The 8113-nt window shown below is 36.7% G+C and overlaps 1 pseudogene; it reads right to left on the reverse strand.

Annotated features, from left to right (window-relative positions):
• LOC127118850 (mitogen-activated protein kinase kinase kinase 1-like) overlaps positions 1-6513 on the reverse strand; it is a 14989-nt pseudogene extending 8476 nt beyond the window's left edge.
• Positions 6514-8113: the final 1600 nt, after the last annotated feature.

Consider the following 8113-nt stretch of genomic DNA (forward strand, 5'->3'; position numbering starts at 1 on the left):
TCTCTCTCTCTCTTCTCTCTCTCTCTCTCTCTCTCTCTCTCTCTCTCTCTCTCTCTCTCTCTCTCTCTCTCTCTCTCTCTCTCTCTCTCTCTCTCTCTCTCTCTCTCTCTCTCTCTCTCTCTCTCTCTCTCTCTCTCTCTCTCTACATTCTCCATCTTTTCCCTATCACTTAAGGTCACTATAGTCCGTGCAAATATCACCAAAGGACAAACATAATTAACATTTTGAAATTTCAAAGATCATTTTGGAATTTTGGAAGTGGGAAACTAGGTTCATATAATCCTACAATTTCAGAAACCAATTGAGTATTTACCTCATTATAAAATATAAAGTAATGATTCACTATATGCATAGAGATTACATGTATTCTATTACATTTTGATATCCATAGATTTAAAATTTATTAATAAAATAGTGGTTGGGTACACCCCCTCATGCCCAACACTATTATTGGGCTTGGCGCGCGCGTGGATATAACAAACGGTGGGTAGCCCGAATTGTTGATATGTGGGACTTGGTTTTTCCCATATTTATTATTTCAGCTTTACAACTAAACCTATTAAAAGATGTTAAAGACAACCCCATTGTTGCTTAACCAATTATGTATGGTAAGATTTACATGGTGGAATGCCAATAACTTCAGAGAAAATCAATGCAAGCATTTGAACTAGTATAAGAGCATAAACTCAATCTATATGTAACAAACATGGATCCAACAACTTAACTGTTAAAGAAACTATTAAAAAGTTATAAACAATGTAACAAATATCTAGAACCATTATTCAATAATTCTCATTTGAAGAGAAGATTGACAACAAACCTCTGGTGCCATCCAGAATGCTGTTCCCTGGCATGATTTAACATCATTCAATTTAATTGCCTGAAAAACAACAGCCATAGAATAAAATTAGTAAACAGAAATTATATTTTATGCAATTGAAGGTAGTACAGACTCCGTTACTAAAGTCAAACTTTGACAGAAACTGAAGCAGAGTAGAAAAAGGTCACCTTTGCCAATCCAAAATCCGCAACCTTGACAGACCCATTTGCGTCAACCAATATATTTGCACATTTAATATCCCTTTATGTAGGAGGGAAGATAGTTAGGCTATATTTACAAAGATTGCTTTGTGGCACACTACATAACTGATACATTAATACAGAAATAAAATATGCAAAGTAAATTGTGACACCATAAACCAAAAAGAAATAAAACTGCACCCATTAGAATTTCTGACACCGACTCTTATGTTATATAGATGTTTATACAGTTTCAAGTTCCAAGAACAAGTTGAAATGTTTCTTATACTCTATTTAAAGCTTAAATACTAGGTTGTTTCTAAGGCTAAATATCATATTTGCTTGGGGTTTTGGAAAATATTCAACATCTCAATCTCAATCTCAAATTAGTCTGATATCAATGAAAAGAACATTTCTTTTTTGTGAAATCCATATCCAACAGCATAACCAACGCTGCAAAAACACAAGTTGTTAGGAACACAGGGAAGAGAAATGAGAAATTGATAGAAAAGTCATAGGAAATGAACAATTTGATTGAAAATACTCAGAAAAGGAGAAAGAAGATTCCTCCAAGGGTTTTCCCCTACAACAGAGTCTTTGATCATTTCTCACATCCAAATTACTGAATGCCTCCCATCTCTCTCTAGATCCTTTTATTTTAAACCTTTCTACCTACCCATCCCTGTGATAGATTTGAACTGCAACAAACTAGATGGATATCCAACTGTATTCTCTAACCTAACCCCATACCATACCCATTTATTCTTCTAGATCCTGTCACAACAAGCCAAAAACAAACACTAGAATACTTATTGTAGGTTATACAATTGAGAAGAAAAAAAACAGCAAGGACAATAATTGGATGAGAAATCCTTTTCTCTCTACAATTTTTTCCCTTTTTCCATCCCCTTTCCTATATTTCCCAATATATATGTAAAATGTGTTCCGGACAATGAAAATGAAGAGATTTTCTAAATAACCAGTTAGCAACAAGAAGAAAAAGACACTAATACCAGAGTTATTAATCTCAGATAGCGGAGTGGAGCGGCCAACCTCAAAAGTGGGGTAGCGGGATAATTTTTTAGATTAATTATGTGAATTAAAAAATTACATACATATGCATAATTTTATATGTATAAAATAATAAAATTATAGAGAATAAAGAATTGGATCATGATAATAATAATTATAAGAAAAGTAATTAAAAGCTTTCTCTTTTAGCACATCCAATGTGTGACATAAGCGCAGGTATAAGTAATAATAATAGATAATGAGAGAAAGAGAAAGAGGAACTGGAACAGTTTTTTCTTTTGAGAATATCATGGGAATTGGAACAGTTTTTTCTTGAGAATATCATGGGAATTGGAGAATATCAGCCCTTCTCTCTTGTCTCATCCAACGGTTATCATCTCTCCAAATTCTGATCCAGATCCAGATCCAATTTAAAAATTAGGGTTTTTCTTTTAAAAACCCAAACAAAAAGGGGCGGACACATCTTCTTCTTCCCCACCCCACGACTTCATCTTCTTCCCCACTCGACAACTCCATCTTCTTCTATTCTCATCTGTATTTTCGTATTTCGTACATCAAACAGAGGAAAGAAAATAAAAGCGGATAATCCGCTCCGCCCAGGGTGCGTCCCGCGACCCACGTTTGCGGCCATATCGCCCGCGATTTCAAACAGCACTCGGCCCCCCTTCTTCTCACGCGGTGGGTAGCCGGACCGCCCGGGATCACGCAGTTCGCAGCCGCGATCGATAACTCTGACAAATACTATAAAGTCATTTTAAAACAATATATTGTAATTATGAGACAGCAAATGGAAGTTTCTTTCATGCAAGGAAAGCAAGCACCAAAATTCATCTCTATTTTATGCCACAAAGAATACAAAAATAAATCAATAAATTTTGGAATCACCTGTGAACAATATTGCGATCATGAAGATACTTTAAACCGTTGAGAATTTGTCTTGTATAAGCAGATACTTGGGAATCTCGAAATTTATACCTCCGGTAGAGGCTTAAAAGGGAACCTTTGGTTACAAACTCGATAAAGATATATAGATTTGATTCATCCTGCAATAAACAACAAGGAGAATGTAAATTACAAACTACAGTTCAAGATGGAGTAGTAATCATTCGTGGTAATGAAAACCGGATCGATAACCAGCCATGTGTCATGTGAAAACTGAATAATACATGAATAATGTACAAGCATTAATCTCTTTCTATAGACTATTCTAACCTAACGGGTCTGACTAATGGACTAAAGGTCTAAATACAAATTAGTACTGACAATTGTAAAAACACCTAGAGTAAAAATAAACTATTTGTAATGTGTTGTTCTGCATAATTAGCTCTTGATTATTTTCCTTTTTTATTTAAAATTTCTTTTGCAGAGATTTATGTTTTCTTAATGTCTGTCCTTTAGAACAGATACATTCCCCGTAATTCTAGGCTAGCATCTATTAGATTGTAAATAGACTTATCTATATAGTGTAAAACCAATCCTGTATTGTTTCATGCTTAGTGAATACTATACAGATTTAAGATAACTATCTTTTCATCTCTTTCAAGTTGATGGAAGGTATCAATCAATCTGTCATGAACCAACTATCAATCTTTCAAGAATGATGCAAAGGTCCACACCAATATAACTTTATACGGGCAACAGCAGTTGAAAATGTCATGAACCAACTACTCCATAAAGCCAAAGTTGTTCAATGAAAGTGCATGAATATATGCAACAGATTCTTTCACCATGGGCATGGGATCAAATGAAATTGAACATATAAAGAAAAAAGGAGAAGACAAGAGATGACAGGAAAAGTACCATTTCAGTGCCAATGTATCGAACTATATTCTCATGTTCAAACTGACTCAAAAGTGCAATTTCCTGAGAGTGAGGAAAAACTAGAGTAAGAAAAAAATACAGTTCAAAAATACAGGAGAACGTAAATAGATGAAAATGGTTGATCAACTTTCAAGATATTCCACAAGGCGGAAAAGTATTTATAAGAAAACCTTTATACTCATAAGGGTTTTGATTAATGGAAAATTGAAGTATAAAAAATTATAAAGCAATTGAAAGAGTAAGCATGTCAGACTCTTACGTGCTCCAGTTGAACAACACTTTGCTTTCCATGACTCCCTTGATCAAGCAGTGATACTTGTTTTACAGCAAAAAAGAATCCATCTCTACATTGGTAATCAGAAAGTGAATAAAACTAGTAGTTAGCACTTACTAACAATTATAAACATCAAATTTGTAAATGCCAATTTATTTAGGGATTTGCTCCTGAGCATTATGGCAAAAGTGAGATACAAACCCAAAGATGAAGCATGATGAATAGAAGATATTAGATGATAGTTTTATTAAAAACAACTTAATTTTACCATTAAACTAAGAGAAAAACAAAGGGATGCCAAAATGGAACCATGATTTTCATATTGTGCCAAAATGGACAACCTAGGACAAAAAAGGCATCACTCCAACATGTGTAACAAAGGGATGCTAACATCATACTAGTTTTTGGTAGATTATTGTCCAAAAATAAAAGAAGGGTTTAGAGCCCTTTTGCTCTTTCTGTCAAAAATTTGCACTAAAGGGAACAAGATGAAATGAACGGCCATATTGTCTAATGTGCAAAACATTTCTTTAATAATTCAACTATGCTTCAAACAACAACTCTAAATACTAGAAACAACAGTATTTACTATGAAAATAATATTTGATACTTCTCTATCCCCTTTATTTAGACAGATACACTAACATTCATATCAGACTTGGCCCCCAAGAACACTATTCTATTTGGCAAGTTCCCTAAGTTAGATCATTGATTATGAAATATAAGTGAAAAGAAGAAAAAAAGCAGCTTTCTAAATCACTGATGTATAAAACTTGATAAACACAATCTGTCCCTTTAAATCTCTCAAATATCAAGGGAGCCAAAAATTCATTCTGGATTTTCCACCCCTACCTTTCCTAAAAGATGACTGAGCTATAAACATTTAAAACAATATCTCCCTCAATTTCTCCCAACTAAACACTACCTAATGCAAACCCTTTTTTTTTAACTTCATATGTTTGGTTTGGCGACGAATTTAGTAGAATCAAGTGGTGCCACTGTGACCATGCTAAAAGCTACCATTTGGAGTTTGAATAAAATCTCAATGCCACTATGATCTCCTCAAATTAACCATGATTCCAAACAATTATTTTATAAATTAATGAAATGACAAGTTAACTAACATGCTAATAATAGAAACAAAAATGGGCGGATGTAAAGAGGATGAAAGCAGAAAAGCTCTTACTCAGAAATTCCTTCATATACAGATCCAAATGAACCGCGCCCCAAAAGCTCACCCTTTTGCCAGCTACCAGGAATGATAACAGGTTTCAATCTCACATTAGGAGATATACTATTGGACCTAGGCTCCGTTGTAGTGCTAGATGAATCATCTTCTTGTGAAGTAGTGAAGGTAGTGAAGGAACACGACCTCGAAAACTCACCAATAATCTCAACATTTTCCTCCTCATCTCTCTTCAATATCACATCACCCACTTCCCCTTCCCCTTCTTCTCCGTCGTTTTTTCCCTTCCTCTTCTTCTTTTTCTTTTCCTTTTCCTTCCCCTTCAGGAGCAAAATGCCTCAGAAGATCCCACGTGGAACACGTGCTGTCCAAAACAGAAACCCTAACTCCTGGTGGCGGCTTAAGCATCGGAGGTCTAAATCCTTTAATACCTCCACCGCCAGTATTTAAACAACCACTCATCTCATCAACATCCCTCATCGGAACCCTATTTTCGCCGCCGGTATAGCAACTGCTAGCCTCATCAAAACCCATAATCTGAACCCTATCTTTTCCACCACCATCACCTATGATGCAGCAACCGCTAGTCTCAGCGGGAGAATCTCTAACTGAAATTGAAACCCTATCATCACACTCTGCTACTACAATTTCATCATCCACCTTCGTTTCATCGAATTCCGAAATATTCAACCTCGGTAACACATCAGACAAAGATCGAACCTTCATCGCTTCCCAAGCCGCCGCCGGAATCGAGAAATCCTCCGGTCCGCTAAGCACGAGGCTCCGACAAATAATATCGAACTCGCCCTCGACTCCTTCAACTCTAAAGCTGGTTCGATCGTAAAAATCCATCGATCGAGTCTAGAGAATTGACGACGACGGGGAGGAATCCGGCGACGATGGTTGAGCATCGTAATTGAAGTTCTTCGCCGCATTACGGCGTTCTAACTTGGGTTGTTGTTTCCTTGGAGTCTTCTTCTTCGAGTTCATATCCGTTGGTTGCTTTCTATAAGCGAAAATTCGAGATAAGTGATTCATTCGTAGCGAAAAAGTCCATTTAAAAACGCTACCGCGATTTTGAAAAAATCGCTTTTAAATTGAGAGCAGAACTGCGCCAGAGCTGGTAAACAAGGTTGTAAAAGGAAAACAAAAAAAGGAGACAGGAAACGCGGTGCCACGTTGACTACGGATTGCTATTGTGGAATTCTGTAATTTTTATTAGTTTAAATTTTCTCTGTCCATGCGCATTAAAATATTTTTGAGATTAATTAATTGCTAGTATGTACTACTAATGAAAATTAATAACAATAGAGAAGAACAACAGCATCAGTGGCCACATACTAGCATCGCCCGCGGAGTGATTGGTTTTTTCTCCGCAGCAGAGATGTTCCTTCAATAAAAAAGAGAATGTTTGATGTGTTTCTGTTTGGAGGTTGTTCCTCACAGAATTTCTCATTATCCCCCGATGAAATCCCCAGGAGAGTTCATCCATGATGGATCTCATTGTTATCTCTGCGAGTTCCCGAGAATTGTTGGAAGGTCCCTAGCTTTGGTAATTGTGGCCTTTGGCTGATCCCCAACAGCGGTCTCTGATCCCCAGCGACCTTGTTTGTTCCCCTAGCAGAAGTCTTTGTCCCCGACAGCGACTCTTTTTGATCATCAACGATGATTGGTGTTTCCTAGTATTCGCGGTTTCCCCACCAGATTGGATTTTCTCCTGTGGGTCTGGCTTTCCTCTTTTTGAGATGTTGTACTGTATGTTTGTCCATTGATTCTTGGACATGTTTGTGTTAGATATGTCAGTTTGTCAGCATTAATCATACATAAACCACGCATATACATGCATAATTATAGCATTCAGATATTCATGTTGCATTCTTTGCCATATACCTTTGCTTGATATCTCCTGCTATTGGTGAAATGTTTTTCCCCAAGCAGATGTTTGTGTCTGATCTCTTCATATAGAGTCATCCCCCATAGGCAGAAAGTGTCTATCTTTCCTTCTATATTCCCCACCGAGTTATGTCCTCGTGGATGATTATTATTTCAGTTTCCTCCCTGAATATGTATTGGGATGGAATTACTCCCCTGAGTTATATCCTTATTGGGTTGAGTCTTGTTTCATTGTGTCTCTCTAGTTTGTTCCTAGATTAACTCCTTTCTTGTTATTACCCATATAGTTCCTTGTGGTTCAGGTGATCAATTGCTCAGTAAACAGTAATTATTCATTCTCTTCCTAGTGGATCTTTTGTGGCCTTCTACCCAGTAACCGGTAGTTGTAAGTCCTAATTCTGTGGTTTTCTACCCAGTAACTGGTAGTTGTAAACCCCATGTTGTCCCCTTGTAGAGTAATCCTTGATATTGTTCATCCTAACGATTGACGGATACTCTCACCCTTGGTTTGCTACCCAGTAAGTGGTAGATGTAATCCCCTCTTTGTTGGTTATCTTTATCCAATATTCGGTATTGATATTCTTTCATTTTTTGAGTATACCACCCAGTAACCGGTGATATATCTCTGGGATCATTTCTTTTGTCAATGCATCCCCAGCGAGTTATCTTTCATTTACCCTTTGTTTAGTAATGATTGTTTCCCCCCTTGATTGGTCATCATTTTATACCCAGTAACCGGTATCCCGATGTCCTTTCTTTTCGGTCGATTTATCCTTTATTAACCCAGTAACCGGTTGTGGATAATCTTTCATACGAGTATGTTATCTACGTTCCGACGGTAATAGATAATATATCTCATGCGCTCTTCAGTCGAAGTCTTTTTCTTC

The sequence above is a fragment of the Lathyrus oleraceus genome, chromosome 2, assembly GCF_024323335.1.
Source record: "Lathyrus oleraceus cultivar Zhongwan6 chromosome 2, CAAS_Psat_ZW6_1.0, whole genome shotgun sequence".
NCBI lineage: Eukaryota > Viridiplantae > Streptophyta > Magnoliopsida > Fabales > Fabaceae > Lathyrus > Lathyrus oleraceus.